We start from the raw sequence: 25676 nt of genomic DNA, 5'->3' as shown, positions 1-25676 counted from the left end.
TTTACATATAACTTGTACTTTTTACACTATCCATATGCAAAATGTGTATAAGTCTGAAAAGCAAGTTTGACTTCCTCAGGTTAGGTTGATTGTAAAGTCCACTTAATTTCTCACATACATTTGACACTTGCAACTAAAGTAGTTCAAAATTTTAGACTTATTTGCTTAAATTTTTAAAATAGATTTTTTTCCTGAAAAATATATTCAACACACATGAATTGGAGTAATTATTTTTACTTTTACAGATGAATACTATCTTGTTAACATAACTTCACATGATTTTTTGCAAACTAAAGATTGTTCCACCTCCTCTCTGGAACTTCACAGGTATTGAAGCTGCTTTAATTACATCCAATAAAGAAATGAATCATTCAGATTTCTGATATGGTTGTAAAATTTTTAAATATCATCAATAAATCTAAGGTGATTAATAACTACTTTGTAAATATCTTTTGTAAAACATCTAAAACCTTCGTGTATGAAGAATATACATAAACCAAAAACAAACTTTGCAGAGGAAAATTTCAGCACTAGATTATGTCTTAAATTAGGCTAAAATCCACCCCATTACAAATTTTGAACGGTTAAGTTTATAGTCTGTGCTCAATCATAAATTTTGATAAGGGACTAGAATAGCACACATAATTGTCATTCAAAGACACTTTAAAATGTCACCTTACACAGAAGATTCAATCTCTTCTCTTCTACTACACCAAGCTGATACACTAAATTCATATACAGTAAGTTTTACTGCTTTTTATCTGTCTTTTCTAACTTCTAACCGAGAGTATAAGTTTGAAATAAATTAAATGCAAATAAATGCTCAGATGAAAAAGCAGAATCCTGCTAAAGGAGATTTAGTCCTTTAGGTGCGGCCCAATATCATAATTATCCTTCTTGCCCCGAGCCCTCTTAATCTCACCCTCTCAAGGGCATCCCTCTCCCCTCTCTTTCCTGAAGCATCAAACTTTCCTTCACTACTGGATCATTTTGCTTCTTTTATCTAAAAAAAAATAGCCTTCCATAACTCCATATTCTTCTGTAGTTACTGTCTTCTGTAGTTATTATCTGCACTGCCACTTGTAGCAAAACTCCCTCAAAGAGTTGCCCAAAGTCACTGTCCCCAGTTCCTCTCCTTTCATTCCCTATGGAACCCACTCCATTAGGACTTTTGCCTCCTTCAGTCTTGTTTAGAACAGTGACCTCTCTGTTGCTAAATCCAACAGTTAAGTCTCAGCCCTCATTTCCCTGTTCATACAGTATTGTCTGACCCAGCTGATCATCCCTTCCTTCATGAAATCCTTTCTTCCCTTGACTTCCAGGACACCAGTCACATTTGATTTTCTTCCTAATCTCTCTAGGCACTCTTCTGGGTTTCTTCTGCTAGTTCTTTCTCATCTCTCAAGACCTCAAATATTGAACTCCCCCAAAGCTCAGTTCTTGGAACTCTTCCCATTAGGTAAACTCATCCAGGCTCATAGCTATAAAAGGATCTGTACACTGGTGACTCCAAAATTTATCTCTCTGCCCAGACCTGTCCCTTGATTTCCAAATCTACCTATCAAATTGCCCGTCCGACACCTGTCAAATTGGCTTCTCAAGCTCAACAAATCTAAAACTAAACTCTTGACTACCTAACCCCCAACTTCCTCCCCAGAGTTATCCTCATTTCAATAAACAGAAACTCCATCCTTTCAGGACAAAATCTTAAAGTCATCACTGACTCCTCTTTCCCACATCCTACATCCAGTCCAATAACTGACCTTCTTGCCTCTGCCTTCAAAATACATGGGACTGTGACCACTTGTCTCAACTCTACTACTACCTCGTTGGTCCAAGTCACCATCATCTTTCACCTACATTATTGCAGTAGCCTCCTAATTGGCTGGCCTCCCCACTTCCATCTTTGTCCTCCAAAGTTTATTCTCTCAGTAGCCTTTTTAAAAGACAGATCTAGTTACTCCTCTGCTCAAAATCCTCCAGTGGCTTCTCATCACGCTCAGAGAAAACGCTGAAGTCCTCTACAATGGCCAAAGACTCTAGTGATTCAGGCCTCTGTTATTCTTAGACCTTGTCTTCTTCCCTCTCCCCATTCCTCAATCTACTCCAGCTACCCTGGCCTCGTTCCTGTATTTCAAAAACTCCTAACAAGTTCTCTTCTCAGGGCTCTTCTGGAACACTCTCTCCCATCAAATACCTTCAACAGCTCACGTCCTCAAATGTCAGGAAACCTATAGCAGCTGCAAGAGAAGAATACTAAAACAAAGATTAAAACATCCATCAGAATTGTCCCCCTCCCCAAATGTTCACTTTAGGGATGTTCTTTCTTACACCAAGAATACCCTTTTTTTTACCTTCTCTCTGCCTATCCAAGTCTTACTCAACCATTAGGACCCAGATGAAGACTCACTGATTAATAGCCTTCCCAACTCCCAGTTCTCCATTCTTTTAATTCTCAAAATGTTTATCATCTTTCTCATTCATCTTAGAATTTAACCATGTACTATCTTACACTATAACTTACATGTCTCATTTCCCTAACTATGCGCACACACACACACCCACACACATATGTGTACAACAGAAATAATATCCTGCACAAGCAGTTCTCAAACTTATATCAGGGTAACTCTAAAACTTCAAAAAAGGTATAGATTCACATGCCCTACCCTTAAAGATTCTGAATTCATTATGTCTGATTTGGAGCCCAGATATCTGTATTTTTTTTTAAGTTCCTCCAAAAGATTCTGATGCATAGACAGGATTAGGAACCATTGCCTTATGCATCTCTATTACCTTCAAGACCTAGGAAAGTAGGCCTTCAAATAGCCTAAAGCTAGAATGGACACCCTAGAGCACCAGATCCATACCTTCATTTCAAGGGGAACAGTGGTCCAAAAAAATCTAGATGTCTAGCCACAAGCTATAAAGATTATAAGAGGCAAAGCCCAATCTAAAACCCAGATTTACTGCTCTCCATCTAGGAATCCTTCCATTACACTGTGCATAAATAAAGTAATAAAAATCCACAATTCAGATAGGCAGAGTAAACAGTGATTATCTAATACTTGACCAGTAATTGCAATGTCCACGCTCTAAGACAGTGCACATTATTAGCTTCTATACGCTTGAAAAATGTGAGCAACATTAGCTGACAAGAGATGTAAAACGCTAGAGAGTAATTATGTTAAGGCTTACAAATTTTTTTAAAAGTTACTTAAATTCTTAGAATATGTACAAAAACTTGCAAAACTCATATATTTTGTAGTAAAATATGACGAAAAATCAATGGAAAGGAGAATTCTTGCTTCATCATGCTATAAAGTACAAAAATCCTTATTCACAAGCTTCCACAGTACACAAAGGTGTAAATGTTTTCTGAGTCTAATCATCATAACATAACCTTCTTAATTACAGATCAGACTTAGTAAATCACCCCATATCCCAAGACAACTCAAACTCTTATTTTAATAATCAGTTAACCTCAGGACCAAAACTCTAGCCATAATCAACAAAAAACAACTGAGGTACCTATAAAGCATTACAGAGGAGTTTGGATTCATCTTGGTGTATTGGGATTTAAGCAACTGCCTCCTGTTAACGCTAATGGGAGTTCTGAGTGTCAAGCAAGGAGGAGGATCAGCGCCCAGCACCGAATCTGTGAAAACCCTTTCTGTGGCACTAACTGCAACTACTGGGACTTGTTCTCTTAGGGATGGGATAATAGACCCAAATTCCTATGTCTCTAAAGAACAGAGATCATTCAAATAAAAGCCACTAAAGAAGGTCACTGGTAAACACTTGAATTTAAAAATATACAAGAAAAAGCTAAACTAAAAGAACAATTACTGCATAAGGGAAATTTTATAAAACAGAACCAATATGCACAGGTGGGGGGAAAAAAAAAACTAGTGAATTGCTGGAGATAAAATATCTCACACAAAAATTCAACAGGATTAAAACAACTAGAATTTCTTACATTAGAGCACAGAAGCCCAACTGTAGGAGAAGCCTGTCCAAAGAAACACACACACACACAAAAGAAAAACCCCTCCCCTGATGGAGCCCTGAGTGCACTGCAATCCTTGCCTTTAAAGCACAGAAGAAAACTCCTGCCGCACCGACAGCCTGGGATAATCACAGAGCACTTCCAGACAGACAGATAACAATCACAAGCTGCCAGAGACAGCCAAAACCGACTGAATAAAAATTACAGCACCTTACTGGGTCTCATACAGCCTCACTTCTCACTTCACTGCTATACTCACCAGGCTGAAAAATGAGGAGGTGTGTTTCAGGCTACAGAAAAATTAGTGAGACACACACACACGCACTCACACACACATCCCAAGCACAAACACACACACAAAGGGAGTGATATTCTTTCACACGAAAGGGCTTAAAAAAACCCACAAGGCTTTGCTGAAGGCCTACAAAAACTAAGAGTAGGCCTTACCGGAGCAGTGAGGAAAAAGCCAAGGTTTATTCCTAATCCACAGTTACTAACAGAATTAACATTTATTTCAATTACAAAGGCTTTGACAACAATCCATTTTATAAAGAAAGAGAAATTAAGATTTTCCCCATTTCTATCCTCCAAAGAAAATTAAGATCTTTTTCTGACTTCATAGGTTTAGCTCCACAACACAAATGAAAAAGAACCCTGACTTAAGGCCTGAAAACTAAATGGTTCCATAACATTCACAGTTTAAAAAAAAAAAAAACTATGTCGTCCAACATATTGATTCTTTATCATTACTGCTATCATTAATGAACATTTAGCTTTTTATTTGTACTTTGAAATGTCAATGAGAAATTGAAACAGCTACAATATGCTGGGGATTTTAACTTCTGAAACAAAAACCACAAGGAAACATGACTCTGAAGCATAAAGTCTCAATCATACTGATAAGTAAGTGGTCCTAAAACCTGAAAGTGAAAGCAATACATATCAAAAAAGAAGTTTGCCTGATATTAAAGCTAGCCTTTAAAACCAAAAATATTTTCTATTACAGAAGACTGAAATCAGGGCTTCCATTAACCTTGTTTAAAAAAAAAAAAAAAAATCCCATGAGCATGGATTTTTTTTCCTAAGTCTCTTCATCAGAGCAGCATGGGGTCCCATTAGGCACCCTATTTTACTTCCACCTTATAAATAACGTTAGCTATTCGCTATTTCCATGGAAACCAAGTACAGAGAAACCCACTTAAATGAATACCGGTTAAAGGAATAAGTTTTATTTTAGAAAGGTTTTGCGGCTCTAAATGAACTCTACTGGGGAATACTACAAAGTCTTCTTAAGTATAATTTTTTAAAAGATATCTTTGGTGTAGTGGGAGCTGATTAAGAGTCCTGTTAAATAAGTGCACTCTTTGCACTAAACTAAATATGCCAAACAGCATCATAATGTTGAAAGTTATCTTTCCAATGCACTGTACATGGGTTTAGATGCACAACCACCAATGACTGCTTCCTCATGCATTGGGGTGGAATAATTACCCCTATGGGTCTAATTTAAACTAATAAAAGCAAGGAAATCTAGAAATAAGCCTACCATCACCTTGCAGTAACTGGTAACAAACAGGACCCATAACTGCAGACACGCACAACTTGCTACTCCTCCAAAGAGAAATGAACAGTAACCTAAGTTCTAAGTTCTTAAAAACTGTTACTGGGTCGAGATAGCAGGGAGTCAAAATTCCCTCCTCAATAAACTATTTCACAGTTATAGTGTATATTCCCTAGTCAATCAACACATACATTTGAGTGAAGTACAAATAGAATATGCAAGAGAAAGTACAGAACAAAACTTGGCGATTTTCCACTATAAGCTGACAAATATTGACCAACACACACTAGAAATAACCATTTCTGGTGGTCCACACAAAAGCTGCAGACAGAAAGTGCTCATAAAATTAAATGCAACTCTTAAGAACAATAAATTCAAAACCAATCATCTTAAGTTTCAAAAGACAGAGAAGAAAACTAAAATCTTTCCAGTAGATATGGTTCTCTATTAAGTTGATGGTGGTTCAGAAATTTTCAGTAAGTTAAAAAACAACATTATCCTAAAAGATGATTACCAGTATTAAATTTACAATGTATGTAAAGAGTTAATATCCCAGCACACATACTTTTCATTTGAGTATACCAACATATCTATTTGTAATACATGTTCTAAAAATGTAAAATTATTTTTCTTATATGTAAAGTTCGGCAAATGTTGATAATTGTTAAAGTTGGGTTAACAGGTATGTAAGGTTTGCTAATATTCACTCTACTTATGTGTATGTTTTAAATTTCCATAAAAAGAAGTTTTTAGAAATCCTATAAATTTAAGGCTCTTGTCTCAATTATGTTTTTCTCTATGTGTAACTGAAAAATGGATGAAATGCCTGGTACAGACCTTAGAAGCTACTGAATTTAAATCCAACATAGCCATTACATGTAACCACAACTAAAATCTCCAAGTTTTACTTTTCTTATGAAAACAATTCAGTTAACAGTTCAAAAATCACAGGAGAAATCTAGAAAGGAAAGGCTCTGTTATTGTGTAATTAGCAACAATGAAATGAAAACAATGCTTAATAACAAGGTATCATTAGCCATATTTTGTATTTTACAAACTAAAGAAATTCTACTAGCCCTCTCTCTACTAATAAATCAAAATACTTTCAGAATAAGCAACACCAACTTCTCCATTTTCTTCTCCAATTAGGTTCACAGGACTAGAGGGCAATCTAACAAATTAATGCTTCCTATTTCTTTTATCTTGGTTAAGTATCAAGGCTACCCCTTCACTCTCTACGATCCCAGTTCACTTCCTATTGGAAAATAATATAGCAACTTTTGAGGTAAAAAGGTCTTCTATTCTCTCCCTTAGTCCAGATACGAAATGTTTCACAAATCTTCTGTTACTTTGGAAGTGATTTTAAGTTATTGTCCAACTCCTGGCTGAGGGGTCAAAATGCAGAGGTTCACAAACTGTCAAGCTTTGAGGTCTATGATAACAAGTCTCTCTGTTTAAAAACTAATCATTGAAATAATGTTCTGTTTTTAAGAGAAACAGAATAAGATGGTGGTTGCTTTGGAAGGAGTGATAAACAGCAGACAGGGAATGGCACAGGCACAGATGAAACTTCAAAGATAATAAAGAGGGGAGAGCAAAAGAAATGGAGGGGTCGATGGCAGCATCTCTCTGCAAAGTAGCTAACTTATCACGAACCAGACAGGCTCCTGCACAAGTGTAACAGCAGTCAAAAGTAGCCCACCTTTTACAAATGAGGCAGGGACATGATTTTCAAAATTGTGTAATTCTTTAAATCAACCCCAAAGAGGCCATTTAGGGTCCACTTCTAACTCCCCTGTTTGTTAAAATAAAATTCACTTCTAAACTTTTTGCAATTCCATTCACCCAAGATAAGCAACTTTTATAGACCCTGAATACTGACTGAAATAAAGAAAACATAGGACACACAATATACTGCTATGCTAATTCTAAAACTACAAAACTTTACTTCCTGACCACTCTGGCTACTGTAAAGTAAGACAATTTATTAATTGAAAAAAAAAAAAACTACACAACATGCTATAAAATTGCTTAATGTTAAAAAATATTTGTCAAGCTAAAGTATGACATTTTATCAAAACAACCTTGTTGGAGTTTCTGCTCAGAAAGCAGAAACAATGTTTTAGGAACACAGACAAAATAAAATTGAATAAAGACTTCTATCCACCTACTAGGACTTTATCAGTGGTGCAGTTGGGTAAATGAGGAAAAAAATTAATGGAAGCTATTATTCTATTTTTTAACTCAAATGCTCACTACTGGCAACATATACTGTATTCAGGATGTTTTGGTTAAGCTATTACAAACACACTTGTTGATCCCAGGGGAAAAAACTACACAGACCAAAGACAAAAAAGGTTTCAGATCTAAACTGGCAGTAAATGAATAAAACTAATCCTACTTCATACTCAATGATCATCCCCCTCAATGACTGGCTTCACTTACTAGATACATACATACCTATAGATACACTTCTATGTACCTACATACTAATGAATATATTTAAAACTCAAAAGTACATTTAAAAACTCAAAAGACATTTAAAACTCAAATTCTTTTCCAAAAACTTAATTTTGAGATCACTGTAAGACAGAGACAAAATATAGCTTTTCTCACAATCAACTTGTTCTCAGGCCCAGTTTCTAGGCTCAATATAGGTAACATGATGATTAAATATAGAAAGAAAATAACAATTACTGAAAGAAAAAAACAGGCACCAAATGAGAGGAAATTTCACAAAGGAAAAATGCTCAAAAGGCAAATAAACTGTGTCCATCATTACTAGAAAGCATTCCTATGCCACTTTTACATCTTTGACGTTCTACATTTGTCTCCATGAGTTATTAAACCAAGCATGTGTTCTCAAGTTGTCCTGGGCTGTAGACCCAATGGACTGACCAGCTGATGAGAATTCTGAACTTGTGAGCTGTAATACAATGCCTAATCTGCTACTGCCTTGATGCTAAGTGACCTACTGTAAATATCAGTATCTTGATGCCAAAAAAAATCTTTTACCACTAAGTTTTAAAAAATATAAAGTGCCCTGAAATACTTTTCAAAGTCTCTGTAATAACTGACATACTCCCATGTATTTTATACTTCTCTTAGCAGTTTCCACAAACAAGAACTCATTAGGTCACTTTTCCCATCCATATCTTTTCTCATGACATTTCAGGAAAAAACTCTTTTTTAACTAAGTTGTTCCATATTTACCCTTTTCCCATAAACTTTTAGTGGGATTGTAACAATAACAGTGGGTTTCTCTGGTGTCTCAGTGGTAAAGAATCCGCCTGCCAATATAGGAGACCTGGATTCAATCCCTAGGTTGGGAAGATCCCCTTGAGATGGAAATGGCAACCCACTCCAGTACTCCTGCCTGGAGAATCCCACAGACAGAGGAGCTGTCAGGCTATATATAGTCCACTGGGTCACAAAGAGTTGGACATGACTTAGTAACTAAACAAGAGTAACAATGATAATCAAGCTTATTAAGTATCTTAAGATATCCCCATTTAGTTTTCATGTCAATCCAAAGATGTCACTACTATTGTCCCTATGTCATCAGTAAAGAAACTGAAAAGTCCAAGTGAATAGCAGAATGCTTGATATATAGCACTGGTACCGAAGTGCACATAGTACCCTTCTATCACCCTTTCTTCTTCTTCCTAAACACCATAAAAAACATAGCAAAAGGAATGAATGAATGTACAGGAGACATATTTGTCAAAAAGAGCTTAAATAATCAGTCCAAGGTCACACACTCAACTTGAAGTGGTTGTACTGAGAGTCCAGGGGCTTCTCTGGTGGTTCAGATGCTAAGAATACACCTACAATACAGGAGAGCTGGGCTTGATCCTAGGTTGGGAAGATCCCCTGAGGGAATGGCGGCCACCCACTCCAGTATTCTTGCCTGCAGAATTCCATGGACAGGAATTCCTGGTGAGAGAGGAGCCTGGTGGGCTACAAGTCCATGGGGTAACACAGAGTCAGCTACAACTGAGCAACTAACACACACGAACACTGAGATTCCAACCCATAGTTCAGACCTCCAAGCTTAGGCTCTTTGCCCATTATGCAACATCTGTCTCAAACCCTGAGAAGAGAACAAGTCTAGAATTAAGGTTAATAATAACTAAAAACAGCTACCATTTGTTTAGTGCTCACTATGTGTCAGGCACTCACTTTTTCCTTCTAACAACCTCAGAAAGAGAGTACTCTTATTTACTCAAACCTGACAGATGAAGAAACTGAGGCAGAGGCACAGCAGATGCAGTGACCTGTCACAGAGCTGATACAAACCCAGACTGCGCACAGCCTGAGCACAGCCAGGGCCTGAGCCCATGCAGACTGACCCAGCTCCAGCACCCACACTCTCAACCACTGTGCTCTATTGCCATGCTAGAAGCTTCCCTCCATTCAGACTGCCCGAAAACAACTTTTACCCTTTTCACAAAACTAGTAAATTGTGAGGCTTCACGCTTCAACCAGCTGAGAGAAAGCGAGTAGTGCTCGTCTGAGCAAGCTCAGCAGACTCCGTGACAGGCACAGGAGGCGTGCCCCCAGTGACTAGGTCACTGCAGTGCTCTGGAAGCAGCACACTGTGAGTCAGGCTAAAAGCCCCAGCCCATCTCCCTGCACACAGACCCACACTAACCACGCACTGCAAGATGCAGGCAATTCAGGGACGTCCCAGTGAGATCTTCCATAAAATGAATGTCACCCTGCAAGTACCCAAGCGCATATAGTACCCTTCCATCACCCTTTCTTCTTTCCAAACACCATAAAAAACACAGCAAAAGGAATGAATGAATCTAAGCTACTTAAAAATCATAGCAAATGTCCAATGATAACTGCAGATTTAAATGAGAAAAAAATGCAAAATTCTCATAGTTTTGTAACTTGTCCAAATTCTACATTCAAAAAGCAGTAGGCCTCTTTGAAAGCCTCAATTCTTAGACTACCTTATTATCATATACGTGCCGTGAAGGGTGTCTAGAAAAGTCCATTTTTGCCTCAGATTCTACAAATCTTGACATGCATATTTAAAACAAGATTCATTACTGTTGGATTACAAGTTACTGGGCTTTTACCCTAATATCTATTAATATGACAATGTATTCAATAATATAAACAAAATATTAAGCATGGATTTAATATTTGCAATATTAACATGGATTATACACAGAAAATAAATAGAAAAACAGGACTGGACCTGGAGGTACTCAGAACTTGACACAATAAGAACAGGAACTATTGCAGCTCCCTCCATTGACATCGTAAAGTTGCCACATTTTCTGGGCTCTCTTTTGAATTAATGTGGCATCTGTTCCAAGTACAGCATGCTAACATTTTACTAAAAGATATTTTCATTCTACATTTGTATCTGGTTTGCTTTTTATTTGAACTCCTGTTTTATTTCAGTGGTCATTATTTCCTTATACCAAGTTGTCGATTTGGCATTCCTGATCTATCCCCCTTGAGGACAAAAAGGGTGGGGAGGAACCATCGGCTTAAAACACTCTGACAGCAATAATTACAATATGCTTTGCATATACATTAAATAAAGAGAATAAGCAGCAGAAAGATTTTTGTGGGCTTTTTAGTATCAGGTCCTGATAAGCTAACGGCATCTGTTCCTTTCAGAAAAAGAATTCTGCTCTGAGTTATGTGGGGGGTGGCAGGGGGAGTAGAAAACAAATACTAAATAGAATAATTCAAGTTACAAAGTTTGGTCTTTGTGAAATGATGATTTCAATAATTTGTACATATCCAACCCTATCGAGTGATAATTGCTTTTTAAGACAGCCTCAAAACTGCTGCAGCAACAAGCCAAATACAACCACTTGTACTTAACATGCATGCTGCATACTCCACAATGTTACGTCATATCAGGCACAGAGAAGACGCTTACCAAGCTATCCTGCGTTCTATAAACTGCCTAACAACAACAGAAAAAGGCCCTGCCATCTCCATAGTGGGAGTAGGAGCCATCAGGGTAGGCCAGCCTTCTCCCTTTGGTCAACTCTGAAGAAAACAAATAAGGCCTATATTTCTGTCTTTTAAGCTAACCTCTCTCAAGGCCTTTACTCTCGATCATTCAGCCTTCACAGCAAGAAAGGCTGTTGCTTTTAAAATTAAAAAGCTGTAAAAGATCACGCCAACTTAAGAGCCCCACACCTTGTACCAAGGGTCCTCCAGGTGTCCCCACGGCTGCCTCTTCTGCAGAAGAATGGCCTGTCTAGGCCGCTAGTCTCCAAGTGGGTGCACCCACCCTGGGGAAAGAAGAGGGCCATGGGAAGAAATTACTACAACTTATATTTTTAAATCTCATCCTTTTTAAAATTTCTAATTTCCTGTATGTTTTATAACATACATAAAATTCTAGGTTCAGGAAATTATATATAAATATATATTTATGGGGGCCATAATATTTAAGTTTGGGTACTAGAGGTTAAGAACACCAAAGCTAGAATAAGAAAGCCAGGAAAATTAGGCTCTGCTATTAATATCAACTTACTCAAATTCTTGTCTCTGCCTCAGTTTTACCATCCATGACATATACTGAGTCCTTTGTGCACTTATCAAATTATTATGAGAAGTAATAAAATACCCTCCAGAGCATAGTCTGAGCCACACAAAATGAAAAGCACCTAAGAACACTACCAATGAGACATAACCTTAACTTGGCTTGTTAAAACTAGTTAACTGCTACACCCTATCAGACCCAATTTGTAGAATTTTAAGGCCACGCCCTAGGACTTCAGTAAATACGATCTAAAGATGGACAAAGCACTTTAGATATGAGCACATTCTAGAATTAGAGAGACACTTTTTAAACTTTTATCATGAAAGACTTATTACCCATGAAATAAAAATTTTCAACTTAAAAATTACAAAGGTGAATTATTAATATAACCTTACCAACAAGTCAAAACTCTCAAAGCTAGAATCAAAAGATATTTACTGCAGATTATAAAGTCTTCAGTATGCTTTTTAAAATATAAATAACACCAGAAAAAAATGAAGTATTAGTACTCATTAAATTATTGGCACTTCCAATTATTTACCTTTTTTTTTTTTACTGCTTTAAAAAATGCTGGGTTACCAGTATAGCATTCAAAGGTGATTGAGTAAGTAAGGTTAGGGATGGTGAGGTCAACCAACACTAATTCCTAGGCAGGATATCTGTATGCAATATCTGTATGCCCATTAAGCAGTATTGGTTTGAGTTTCTATTTATTAAAATAGCACAAGTATTTTCTTGGTTTTAAAACTCTACTTTACCGTGTAAATGTTGAATGAACCCCTCCTAACAATCAGAAAGAGAAACTACAATTTTTTTTTTAAAACTTATCTGAAACCTCAACTGATCTCCTTATAAATAACTACTAGAATAAACTAACGGAACTTAATTCTGAAGCGATATTTCCTAATTTACTTGTGGACAGAAAACATGTTGTCATTTTACATAAGATGACATTTTAAATTTTTAAAAAATAACGACGACGATTTCTAACAGTGGCACAGTTGTCAAGAATCAGCCTGACAACGCAGGAGATGCAAAGAAACAAGGACTCAATCCCTCTGTTCAGGAAGATCCCCTGGAGAAGGAAATGCCAACCGAGTCCAATATTCTTGCCTGGGAAATCCCACGGACAGTGGAGCCTGGCGGGCTACAGTTCATGGGTTCACAGAGTCGGACACAACTGAGCACGCGTGCAACTCAACTCAAACAAAAAGAACTTAAAATGCTTTTTGCCCCATAAGTAATAATCAGTCTAGGGCATTAGAGGTTTACAATCTTAATATACAAATCTTACCTACCTCTCTCCTTCCAACCTCACTACCATTTCCCACCTCAGCCTTATTTTCAAAAACAAGCCAAAGTTTTTAAGATAGCCACCTGAAAAAAATGAACTTTAAGAGAGTACAATGGTATAATTCTACTTATTTTTAAAATGGATATACATTACACATGGGGCTTCTTTAGTGGCTCAATAGTAAAGAATCCACTGGCCAGTGCAGGAGACATGGGTTCAGTTCCTGAGTCAGGAAGATCCCCTGAAGAAGGAAATGGCAACCTGCTCCAGTATTCTTGCCTGGGAAATCCCATGGACAGAGGAGCCGGTGGGTTACAGTCCATGATGGGGTTGCAAGAGAGTAAGACACTACTTAGCGACTAAACAACATTATACATAGTTAAATACACAGGAAAAATTTAAAGTAGATGAGAATGGGCTAACTTTTGCTTTCTACTTTACACATATCTGTATTGCAAGTATTATATTTATAACTCCAATTCCCTGCCTTTTGATATTTTTAAAATATTCAATTATTAAAAGAAAGGACACTTACCATCCTACCCTCTAAAATGCTGACAGTTACCTAAGGACTGATTGAAATAGCTAATGTAAATCATCTGCACCTACTAAGAAAATGGATAACCTGCCATGCTACAGTGCCCAGACTGCAACCTTTAAGAAACAGATACTAGACCCTACTCCACAGCAAGCACTGTGCTCTGCAACGGGCATACAGTGATGGACAGGACACAGGTAGCGTGCGCTCAGTCATGCCTGATTCTCTGCAACCCCATGGACTGTAGCTCACCAGTCTCTTCTGTCTACGGAATTTTCCAGGCCTAGAATATAGGAGTGTGTTGCCATTTCCTACTCCAGGGGATTTTCCTGATCCAGGGATCGAACCCACATCTTCTGTGTCTCCTGCCTTGGCAGGTGGATTCTTTACCACTACGCCACCTAGGTCAGGAAATACACTATCCCAAATGCCTTCATTTCCATTCCATTCCACTGCTTACTATTTCCAAAACATTCAACCTAACCCAACAAAATCAGATGAAACATTCTTAAAAGGATATGTCAAAGCTGTGGCCATTTCAGTGGATTGAAAACTCCTTTAGTAATGCACTTGCTAAGCTTCTACAGGAATTACAGAGTTTAGTACCGCATTACAGGCACTTAAAAGGAGGGGCTCTGGAATCAAACTTGGGCTTGCATTAATATTGTATCATGGCTATGTATGTGATCCCAGGGAAGCCTTCACTTCCTCATCTGTAAAATGGGGGTAGGATAATAACAGTAAATCCTCAGAACATTGCTGTGAGGACTAAAATTAACTGAGGTATTATATGTAAAAAGGCTAGTACTAAACATCTTCATAAGCATACTAAACATATAATAACAGATAACCCTAAATACAAAAACTGTTCACAACTTGCCAAATATTAAAAATCTTATATATATATGACCTTTCTCTAAGAACAAATATATGTATTTAAGTTTGAGTATTAACACATAAGAATATTTTTCAACATAAAAGGCCATAATTGAAACTTTCCAATAATGTAACACACAGTACACTTACAATATTTTTATATATATATACACACAAACACAGCAGTGCATATTGTCAAGAACTACACTGTAAACACGTTAAGAACTTGTCTGTTGGCCATGGTGCAGGGAGGGTGATCTAGATCACCAATTATGATTCTAACTCATATACTTAAATTTTGTAAATATTAACATTGTTAACATAATATAGACAAATATCTTAAAATCCAGCCATCTATTAGTGATTAAAAACTCAAATTTGTATGCACTTCTTTAGTCTATAAAGTACATTCATGAGTATTATTTCATCCTTTTAGGAATACAGTGAAGCAGGCTTTCACCATTATCCCAATTTTACTACAGTACTGGGAAAATTAAAGCTCAGCTAGGATGAATTTCCCAAGAGTGTACAGCCAGTGACAAGACTGGTCTTAAACCCAGGTCTTCTGACACTATCACAACTGTTTCATTTACAAGTGGTTTGGGATACTTCATTTAAAAAAAGATAGAAAACTGTGCTCAATAATTTAGGTGTGTCAGAGGACTCTATACATAATTACACATGGCTGCCCAGTTTCACACCTCTTACATTCTCTCCTTATTTCCAACTTTAGTGTGTAACTATAAAATGTAGATAAGAATTCATCCAAACTTCCTGTACTGGCCAATTAACACCAGAGACCATTTTCTCCCTTACCCTTAGCCATTAGAATTTAACATCTTTGTAATCACTGAATTAATTTCATTTTAATATTAGGTCTTGAAAAGATGAGTTAATATAAAATAAATAAAACCATTCATAATGTAGAAGCATATCAGACCAGATTCCATAAATTTAAGACATATCTAAAAAATCTATCTAATGTCTCAACTACAAATATTAACAAGTTTCAGCTCACCTTTATGAGGAAAAAAGATTAGTAGTATTACAATGGAATGGGTTGCTGTATAAATAAGTACTTAAATAATTACTACTAAAGGCAGAGCTTCCTTAAATAAACACAGCAGCCCTCAGCAATAGCATTTGATGAACTCTAATAGACAATGGTCAAGGAGGTAACAAAGACACTTCCCTGATTCTACATACACTCAGACTAAGGCACATACACCACAACTTATGCCTACATTTTTCAACATTCCCAGGTGTCCCTTTTCCTTCTCAAAAAGCTAAAAGCCATGTAGATAAAAAATTATCCTCAAACAATTTCAAGAGCTGAAAAGAAGTTCATGTCCTAAAAGAGAAAAATAATGTAAAGACTTATAACTTCTTTTGAACCTAACATTTTAAATACATCCCACAGACCTGAAACTACACTTTCTTTTTGGGGCTGCTCACTGGCCTCCAATACATCAATCCTGTAACACTGTGAACTGTGGTGATAGACTGTTTCATGCTTCTAAACACGACAGAATTTTTCCAAGGTTACATACACTGTGACACGAGGAAATTTATACAGCATCTTATTTTCATGAATCAACAAGTTTAGATGTTCTAACAGTGCAAACATTATTAACAAAGAAGTTTTCACTTATCTTTTGAACTTTCTAAAATCAACCAAAGGCCATGGCACAGTGGCAAAGAGTTCTGAATAGGCAAAGCTGGATCCTGATGAAAATTCTGCTACTAGCTGGTTGTCTGATTTGGAGCATATATCACTTAGGGAGAAACTGAGGTGTGAAGACATTTTATGTATGGCAAAAAGATTCTAAGGAACTGCCACATCATTACTATACACCAAAAATCTCAAGGCCTTTTTAGAACACCCTGAGTTTCTGATCAAACAAATAATAATGTAAAAAGAGAGGAAAAAATGTAAATAATGATATTTTAAAAAATAACAATAAACACTACTACTAAACCTACTGCTAACAATAAACATTTATTGAGACTTTATTATGTGCCAGGCACTGTGCTAAGCACTTTCACAGATTTTAACATTTAATCCCTACAACAACACTGACACTAGTTAAGAAAGGGGAAAGTATTAGAACCCTCAAAAGGACAGAATTTTTTAATTTACAAATGAAAATATAAGCAAATTACATTTTGTTTTTATAACCTTACTTTTTTCTCTACCTTTCAGCCTTTAGCTTTGAGTATTAAACTTACACTAAAATAACAATTACTTTCAGGACTTTGTCTTCCATTTAAAGAATACTGAGACTCAAGACGTTGACAATCATTACAGAAGAATAAAAAATTCTACTTAAATTCTGGCACAAAAATAACCCTTCCATCCAACTTAGCTGTCCCCATTCAAAGAAAGAACCACATATATATCAGGCCCTACAATAACAATCTTCTAATTCTAACGCCCACACTAGCAATCAATTAATGCTGTAATTATAAAGAAATCTGTACCATCACAAACAACAAAAAGGCTACAACTGCTAAGTCAAGTTTTGAATATACATACATATGTATGCTATTCTACATGTAAATCTTTTAGTAACTGATTTTAAAAAACAGCTAACGCATCTAAGGTAAAATCACACTAGGGTGTTTCTGAAGACTCACTTTAGAATACTAGCAGCATAATAATCATGACATTAGCAATCAAACTTTACTTAGCAGAAAGTTCTCAGAGGCTTTGGGAAGCTGTGTATAAAATGGAGTAGACAGGAGGGAAGGGTTCCCTGTGCTGTTAAAATCAACTACAGGTCCCAGCATGCAATGCTCTAGTCTGGAGCGAGGCAAAAAAAACTGCAATGCATCTTGGGACTTGTAGTAAGTAAACCATTTCACCCTATCACAGTAAGTTTTAAGAAACTCTGAACTATCTAGCACAATCTGACTAGATCTTATTATCAGGGCCTAGTCAAATCTACATATAATTTGTTTGTTCTCTGCCGTAGCACAGGTTCTTTACTATATACAGAAAAAAAGTATCAATTAACATTTAGATCAACATTCTCACTTTAGAAAAACAGAGTAACTGTATAAAAGAAATCCTTAAAAAGCAAAAAGATGTGACACAAATTTTAAATGATACTTAAAGATACAACTTTTAAAACAATTTCTTAACTTTGATCAGTTTCAAAGCTTTCTATCCCCTATACCCCAAAAGAGTTTTAATTGTTTTATCAGGTTTTCTCTTAACAGTCTTTCAAATTACATTTTATAAATAATTTTTCTTGAAGAAAATTCTCACAGGAAAACATTTTCCATACTTTCATACTGCCCACTAGGCCCACTAGGAAATATATTCTTATAGTATACACATATAACCACCACACACAACAACAATAATACTTAAGTTCCTCTTTTGTGGAGTTCTTACTATTCACCCCCTCCACTTCTCACCCTTCAATTCACATACACATCTGTTTGTGAAAAGAACACTCAGGAAAATACCAATTACAGATCCATTTCTCTCATCCACTGACCTTTTCCAGAAACACAGGTTTTTTTTTTTATAAGCTATCAGTGACATGTCCAAATCCAAGTGGATAACTTTGAGCTGTAATATATGTATATAATTTCTACACACTCTCTTATTTTCTGCAACACTGAAGAAGGAGGCAGGGAAAGAACTAAGTGCAATCTGCATTAGGAGGCCTAACACAGGTGGTGGGTTATTTTCAGGCAACAGCACCTTCACAAACATGTTGTGGAATACAGTCCAAGAAATTCCTAACAAGGGAAGATAAGCTGGCACACAAATTTAACACAATCCAGCTAAAAATCACCTGCAACACATGCTACTACATTTCACCATAAAAGTGACAGGCTACTACAGGATCTTACTGTCCATAAGGCCAGAGATAGCAGTTGCCATGGTTACTATCACCCACTTTTATCAGGAAATTATTGTCATTACTCTGAAGTTTTTGGTACTTGTTTAAAATTTTAAAAAACAGTCTAGGGCTCTGACTGCTAATTGAGTCAGAGAATCAACTACTGTTTGATTTGTAAGTATGCTGCTTTAGAGATCCACATGGTTAACAATACTTGGATCTGCAGCAGAAAAAAATCAATTCCTTTCTGCTGCTCCTTCTCCTCAAGTACTGACAGTTTGTATTCTCAATGCAGCCAAAACGATAAAACAAAACCCATCTTTTTGGCTTCTGTGTTTAAGTTATTTTTCTCCCCTAGGCCCACAAACAAAGTCAAAATATAACCTAGATCATCAACCTGTTAGGCCCCATCCCTTTCCTATCTCCAAATTATCTGTTCACTTCCATAGATGATTCCAAAATATAGGAAAGAATAGTTTCCTCCAGCTGAGACCTGCTCACTATTTTTTATTTAAAAAGGGGGCAGAGGTGTGCAGTATGCAGTGTGTTGGGAGGGAGAGAAGTGGAGGGGCATTCAAACTGCCTAACAAGAGTCTAGTGTAAGAAAGTTGCTTTAGAAAAGCTCAAAGGATGACTGAAACACAGCTTCTCTCTTAAAGGGAAAAGTTCACTACCATCCCAGTTTAAGAGTCAATTGACAGACAAGCAATATAAAAGTTACTCCTAACAAACAGTCTATTTCAACATTCCCACCAAAGGTAACTGTTCAGAAACTCAATACACAAATAAGATGATATGAAAGCCCACAAAACAGTATGGCCACATGCACACACATGATACAAAGAAGGAAACATATGCTATTTAAGAAATAATTAGCAACAATAATTTCCATGCAGTATTAACATATTACTTTAAAAAACACCTCCAAGCAGCAAAAATACACACCAGGTAAAGTTAGAAAGTGACCAAAATACATTGCTATGCTCCTAAAGAATATTTAGGGCCTATGAAAAAAGCCCATGTACAAAAGTTCTAAGAAGTCAACATAAATCATTAATACTTCCCAGCACAAATTAATATGAAGATTTAAACATGTTTCAAGAAATCAGCTCTGAATATAGATATAAATGATTGCTGTCAAAGATTAGAGACCTAAAACTATAACCCCTTCCTTTTCTCCCTTTTCAACAGTAATTAAATACAAAAGACTTCGGAAATAAAATATTAAGGATCCAAAATTTAAAACACGTTACTAAAACCTTAATGTCAGTATTTCCTCAGAAAAAAAAAAAAACTTTAGTGTTCACTGTCTAGGATGAAATCATTAATATTACCCTGAGAAGCTTCATTTTTATCTAAACAGTTAAATGTTTTTCTCACCCTTCACTGAAGCAAGTTTCTATATTTAATTTCTAGTTGAGGTTATTTCATAAAGAGTAGTTAATTCTAAAATTTAAGCTACTACACCTTTTGATATGCTCACAAAATAGGAACTCCTCATTATCTATATGTTACTTTATTTCAGTCCAAATTTATGAGTAGCGTCTATTAAGAAAGCCAGAACTCAAAGTTCTGAGTTTTAAACTTCTAAGTTATTTTGACACCAAAAATATTTCAGTGCACTCCTCTAGATTTGAGTAGTCATTTCCTCACACATCCTTCTCAATTAGAAAAACAAAAATGATACACACAGGTACCTAATACTAACGCATACAGATACATGTCTTTTTCACTCTAAAACAAGTCTGAATGGTTTAGTTCGAAAGAATTTTTCAGAAAGTTAGCAGGATCAATCAAAACAATCAAAATATTAACTGTGACAGCTGTTACTCTGTGTGTTACTAAAAGTCTACAGAAGAATACAGGAACTTTAAAATAATCACTAAAATTAACTACTATCACATCAATGGAGAATGAAGAAAAACTTTAACAGGAGATATACATTTCACAGGGTCTACAGAAGGAAAAAATGATCTTTTTTTTTTTTAATTAGGGGAAACTGCCTAGACAGCATTTTTAAACAAAGCTTCAATATTCTAACAAAGAGCTTTTTGGTAACCACAGCAGTATTAAAAAAAAGTTCATAAAGTGTCTGGGTGCACTTTTAATGTACTCGTTTCCCAAATGATATGGAGAAAGTTAATATTTTAAAGCCAGGAGCTTCTGCCCATGTATTAATTAGTCACCTATCTCAACAACTTAACATCTGCATGGCTTCTGACAATTTACAAAGAACTTTCACATGTATTATATCATTTGATCTCACTGAGAAAAAAGGACAGCATTATTTCCAAAAAACAAACATAAGTCAAAGCAAGTTCATCAAATTTTCTACACATTCTTAAGTTTTTAAAACTTTGATATAAAACTTTAAAAGCCACCACAGTACCATAATATTTCCAGTGATAAATCAATTCACCTAACACTAACAAGAGTTTCAAAGGACCATGTGCTATAAATGTTATGAAAATAGTTCCATCTTTATGCAATTGTTGTTAAGTGGTACTAACAGCCATATCAGCAATGACCTATACCCACAGACAGAACTTTACTTCTAGTTCAAGAATCTCAGTCTTTGGAGGCCAACTCAAACACATTAACTGCATGTATTTATAAAGCTGAGGGCCTAAAAATTTATCTATTAGGATTACTGTCCATAGATGGGAAGAAAAAAAACAGAAAGTCTAAGAATTTTTCCATACAATATCTCCCTTTCCAATAATAGTTCAAGTACTCTATATCTCACTCGTATTAATATTATAAAGATGACCACAAAGTCGAAAGTCCCAAGTCATATTAACTACTTTTGTTTATAGCCATCCACAGCACGTAACTTTTAAAAACGTGTTCAACACTCCACTCACCAATATGAGAGTAACTCCAATATGAGACTAATTATTTTCCAAGCAAAATATTTCTAACAGTACTCTGTACCTAAGGGCAGCATCCTTAAGCTGTCCACCATAAGCAATCTACTTTGTGTAATATTGTAAGCAGGTAAAAAGCAGTCACAAATTTCAGCTTCTAATAGCAAATGGAATTTTTCAAAGGACTTACTCAACATCTTTCTGGAACTTGGTGTTAATCCTGTTGCTTAGCTGAAGCTAAGTAGAGCTGTAATAAATAGCAAGACCCTTACAATTCAGAGGTTTCCTTTATCTTGCTGCAGCACCTCCTGCTGGATAGCATTTAGAGTTCTTCATGTAAGCAGAAGAAGAGTATTTCTGAGGCAGCTCTTTCCAGATGACTGAATGGGAAAAAGGATGGATCCTTCAAAGCTAAACGAAACAGGGGCCGCCCAACACTTACACCTCTTAAAAATAAAATCTGGCAAAAGCAGGGGGCTTTTTACTTTTCTAGTTCCATAAAGACTCGCCTGGGAGTTCTAAGTGCAATAAGCTTAAATAAAGCTTGCAAAATTATCTAAAAACTATGTTAAAAAGCCTTCTGAAGCATTCAAGCAAAAAGACTATTAAGACCATCCAAGCAACATCAGTCATATTGCAAATACTATTACCTTAAAAAAAAATAAAAGTATGACATAAAGAAAAGCACCTGGAATATTTTTAATGTGTTAGTCAGAAACTTGTTTGAAGAATTTTCTGCACTATTACTGTGCTCTTCATTCAAGGATAGTTGTATATCTACGAAAGTTTTAAGTACAGAATTTTTCCATAAACATGAGCATAACTGCAAACAAAAACTTCCTCTTTGCCATCAAAAGATGTGAGACTGTAAAATGCGTTCTTCAGACATTTTAAATGGACCTTAATAAGCCAGCTTTAAGCCCACAACTTAGATTCCATATACAAACAGAAAGAGAAAAAAAGAACAGAAAAGGACTTACCAAAATCAAAATGAATAATAGTATTTCCAGTAAAAATGTAGTAACAGTTTCCTACAATGCTGTGAAACCAAGTAAATTGTGAAACTTAGGAAAAAAGGGGGTTGGGGGAGGGGGCTAGTTTTCAGAAGGCAAAAGAAAAGCTGACCTATTTACTTCTACTGCCCAAACGTGAGTGAACATCAGATGTAAACAAACAACATAAAGACTGAAAAGTACACTTCGATATCTTAGCCCCAGTTTCAGTCCCTTTATCAGGCCCTCAATGAAGCTACAGATGTTGGTGAGTATCCTCTCTAAAGGGAGATATTCAAGCTCTGCGCCCTAAAGAACCCCTATAAAGTGTGCCTATGAAAAAGCTTCTTTCCTAGAGTGCATAACTGCTTTAAAAAAAAAAAAACTTTCATCAGTCCAAATTAATCTGATCCTAATATTCAGCTATCAATTATTAATATATAAATGTTCTTCCTTCTCCAACGTCCCCAGCTCAAGCATCTACATTCCTGACACTAAAATGCACAGCTCGCACCCCAGCTATGGAGCAAATCTTTGAAAACCAAAACAGAGCCACAAAGTTCACTGTCAAGGCCAGTGCTGAGGCCCGCACACGCCCGGACCTTAACTCACATTTTAAATTCTAGAAAGCCATACTTGCAGAGACATCATTTAAAAACACCACAATGTGGACGTGCGGAGTAAGATCCTCTACTTCAAGACCTAAACAAAGAATATTTCAACATATGACCGGAATATGATGACACCAGATTCACCAATGAAAACAAAACCTGCCTACCATTAGCAGTCTTACCCTCATCTCGACAACTCAACTACTTAGAAATCACTCTCGGCACATCTGCACCCCACAACCGGCGTGTGGCCTTCTCCGGGGGTGCAAGCCACAGACAAAGTTGAAAGGAGACATTCTTCCCCCCGGTGCCCAATCTCGACATCGACCCCTCCCCTGCCAGGACCACCTTGCTGCTACCCACCATCGCGAACGTGGTCAGGGGAGGAAAAAAAAGAAAGAAATCCTAGCAGCACCGCTCAGCAGAATAAAGAGACCAAAGAGAGGATGACGAGAAGTGTTGGGAACTGCGTGCACGACGGGGCTGGACCAAACGGAAAGAGTCCCACTCCGCGCGCCCCTCCCCCCGGCGGGGGCGCGGGCGGGGGAGGGGCGGCCGCGGCCCCTCTCTTGCCGGCCCCGGCCCGCTCGGGGTCCCGGGGGCGCCCCGCGGCCGCGGGCGGCGGGGGCGAGTGCGGGAGGGCCGGCCCCGGGGTGAGGGGTGCAGGCAGACTCTCCGGAATAACAAGTTGCAGAAGAAGAAGAATAAGCGGAATTTCCCCAACGCTGCTCCGGCCACCCAAGACAAATGCACCAACACACACACATACACACACACACACACACACACACACACACACACACAAACACACACACGGGCCCGGCAGCGTCAGCAGCCGCAGCTTTTTTTTTTTTTTTAAACCAGATCCCTCAGTCACCAAACAAGATGGTTTTCCCAAAAAAAAAAAAATTAAATAAATAACCATAATAAAAACTTCCCCCCGACAGCATCCCGAGGGGTGGGGGGTGGGGTAGTGAAAAAGCCCCGGCGACCATCCCCGGGCCGAGGGGAGAGAGCCCGAGGGGGCGGACGAGGCTCCGCGCCCCCCGCCCCCGCCGGCAGCCCCCCCCCACTCCCCGGCCCCCCGCCGGGACAATGTGACACCCCCCTCCCCGCCACCCCCGGCGCGCCGCCTCTGTCACCCGCTCCGGCCCAGCACTCAGCGCCCAGGCTCCCGAGGCTGCTCATAAACTTACTTCCAATTTATCCTGGGGAGGGGTGGAGGGCAGAGGGGAGGAAGGGGGAGACCAGGTTTTTCCATTGTCTTTTTTTTTTTTTTGGGTGGTGGGGGGGTGGAATAGGAAAGGCACGCAGGGGGAGGGGGGGCGCCCCGAAGGGGAAGTTATTGCTCAAATCTCAAGTTGACTGAGGGGTCCTGGCGAGAACACCCCCCGTTTCCCTCCTCCCTCCCACATACCCCTCCCCTCCCCCTCCCTCCTCCCCCCCCCCCAACAACAAACTCCAAGCAAGCAGCCCCCTGTTCCTCCCAGAGACAAACACCAGAGACGAGACAGAGAGAGAGGAGAGAGAGGAAAGAGAGAGAAGAGAGAGGGGGAAGGGGGGAGGGAGGGGAAACAGAGCTACTCCAGAAAAAAAAGAGAGAGAGGAGAGGAGAGTGAGGAGAAGAGAGAATGGAAAAGCTGGGATACTGCACCCTCCTGCTGCTGGCTGGCTGTCCCCCCTGGCAGCTGGAGGCAGGAACTCTGAGCAGGAGAAGCAAGGAGGAGGAGGAGGAGGGAACTCTTCTTCATGGGGAGGGAGGGAAGGCGCTGGAGCGGCTGCTGCTGCTTCTCTGCTGCTCTGGGCCTCTCGCACTTTTTAGATATTAGTGTGTTAAGATGGTAGGTTGTTCCCCTCTCCCTCCTCCTCCTCTCTCTCTCCCTCTCTCCCTCACTCACTCTCCCTCTCTCTCTCTCTCTCTCTCTCTCTCTCTCTCTGGGCTGTTTCTTTCCTCCTCTTCCCCAGGCAAGGGGGGGTGGGGAGGAGGGGGTGGGGGGGAGGAACTGGATCCTCCTCCTCGTCCAGGAGAGACACACACAGACACACACACAGGCCCCGGGCCGGAACGGGAGGGCAGAAATCAGAGCAGCAGGAGAGAAACTGTGGGAGACAAACAAGCCCAACTCTTCATCCTCCTCCTCCTCCTCCTCAGCAGCGGCGGCGGCGGCGGCGAGCACCACCAGCCCATTCACCACCCGGCCCCGGGCCGCAGCACCTCCGCCGCCTCAGCCCGGGGATCCCTCCGCCCAGGCCCAGACACACTCTCGCCCGCGCGGGAGCCCGCCGCGCGGCCCCGCCGGCCCGCCGCCGTGCGCGCCCCCGCCGCTCCCGAGAGCCGGGCGAGAGGGACTGGGGCTGAGGAAAGCGGGGACGAGGGCGGAGTGGGGGGGGGGGGGGGGGGGGGGGGAAAGAGAGGAGGCGCCGGGGTAGAGGGGCACGGGCGGGGGGGCGGGGGCCGCCGGGCGGAGTTGTACGGCGGCCGGCCCGGGCCCCCCCCCTCCGCACCCCGCACCTCCTTCCCCGCGGCTCCCGGGGAAGCACGGGC

At 38.8% G+C, this 25676-nt stretch overlaps 1 protein-coding gene across 26 annotated transcripts in view; it reads right to left on the bottom strand.

The window, feature by feature from the left end:
* The window catches only part of PHF21A (PHD finger protein 21A), a 189704-nt gene extending 164323 nt beyond the window's left edge, over nucleotides 1-25381 (bottom strand). For 3 of the 26 annotated variants that reach the window (XM_020870159.2, XM_020870157.2, XM_070473112.1), the window contains exons 1-2: nucleotides 22509-24153; nucleotides 21719-21908 (exon numbers count right to left, since the gene is read on the bottom strand). The gene's annotated coding sequence lies outside the window, so the exon portion shown is untranslated. Of the gene's footprint in view, nucleotides 1-11747; nucleotides 11843-17441; nucleotides 17568-21718; nucleotides 21940-22508; nucleotides 24156-24785 lie in introns of those variants that run through there. The other 23 variants (XM_020870132.2, XM_020870145.2, XM_020870156.2 and 20 more) reach the window with 19 other exon arrangements.
* Nucleotides 25382-25676: the final 295 nt, after the last annotated feature.

The sequence above is a fragment of the Odocoileus virginianus genome, chromosome 10 (genome assembly GCF_023699985.2).
Source record: "Odocoileus virginianus isolate 20LAN1187 ecotype Illinois chromosome 10, Ovbor_1.2, whole genome shotgun sequence".
NCBI classification, from domain to species: Eukaryota; Metazoa; Chordata; class Mammalia; order Artiodactyla; family Cervidae; genus Odocoileus; species Odocoileus virginianus.
Note: the sequence above shows the minus strand (reverse complement) of the source record. Positions and strands in the feature narration are given on the sequence as shown.